This window comes from Elephantulus edwardii, unplaced genomic scaffold, assembly GCF_000299155.1.
Source record: "Elephantulus edwardii isolate Elephantulus edwardi_28Jun2011 unplaced genomic scaffold, EleEdw1.0 scaffold00364, whole genome shotgun sequence".
Taxonomy (NCBI): Eukaryota; Metazoa; Chordata; class Mammalia; order Macroscelidea; family Macroscelididae; genus Elephantulus; species Elephantulus edwardii.
Window position 1 is genome coordinate 943449 of NW_006400114.1, and position 1131 is coordinate 944579.

At 40.6% G+C, this 1131-nt stretch overlaps 1 pseudogene; it reads left to right on the forward strand.

The window, feature by feature from the left end:
• The first annotated feature begins 668 nt into the window (after positions 1-668).
• On the forward strand, positions 669-1058 carry LOC102854272 (annotated as a pseudogene).
• Positions 1059-1131: the final 73 nt, after the last annotated feature.

Consider the following 1131-nt stretch of genomic DNA (forward strand, 5'->3'; position numbering starts at 1 on the left):
TGGGGAATAGAAGAAATGGAAGATAGAGGTACAAATTTATCGAAACAATTCGAAAGGAAAACACAACTTACTAAAATCTCTGGGATGTATCAAAAGCGGTGCTTAGAGGTCAATTCATAGCAAAACCATCAAAAGGGAAGAAAACATGATGACTGACTATTTAGCCTAACTTCTTCAACAAATGAACCTAACTTCTTCAACAAATGGTAAAAGCATAGCAAATACGTACCATAATATTTGAAAAGAATAAGATAAACAATTAAGAACAGAAATAAATGGAACAGAAACAGAAAAGCAATTTAAACTCTCAACAAGATAGAAGTTAGTTCTTTGAAAGGTTCAATAAAATCAATAGACCACTAGTAAATGTAACAAAAAGGGGGGAAAGATGCAAGTAATTCACATGAGAAGTAAAAGAGAAATGTCACAGCAGAACGAACTTAAGTAAAAAGGATAATAACAAAATATTATTAAAAGTTATATTAAAACAAATATAAAAATTAAAAGACATAGACAAATACTTAGAAATTCACCATCTCCCCATACTGACACAAACTTCAATAGTCTCCTGAACAGACCTATCACAATAGAAAAAATTGAGCAGATCATAAAAACTCCACAAAACAATCCCATTCTCTCTATAATGAGGTGGCGGAGCAGCAGATGCAAAGATGCAAATGTTTGTGAAGACCCTGACTGGCAAGACGATCACTCTTGAGGTCGAGCCCAGTGACATCATCGAGAATGTCAAAGTCAAAACCCAAGACAAGGAGGGCATCCCGCCTGACCAGCAGCGTCTGATATTTGCAGGCAAACATCTAGAGGATGGCGGTACGCTATCGGACTACAACATCCAGAGACAGTCCACCCTGCATCAGGTGCTGCGCCTGTGTGGTGGTATTATCGAGCCTTCCTTGTGCCAGCTCGCCCAGAAGTATAACTGTGACAAGATGATCTGCCGCAAGTGTTAGGCTGGCCTGCATTCCCGTGCTGTCAATTGCCGCAAGAAGAAGTGTGGGCCCACCAACAACCTGCGCCCCAAGAAGAAGGTCAAATAAAAGGCTCCTCTTCACTGGCTCGCTTGCCTCTTGCAGGTGGCCTTCTTCCGAGATCCATGACCCGGACCCTCAA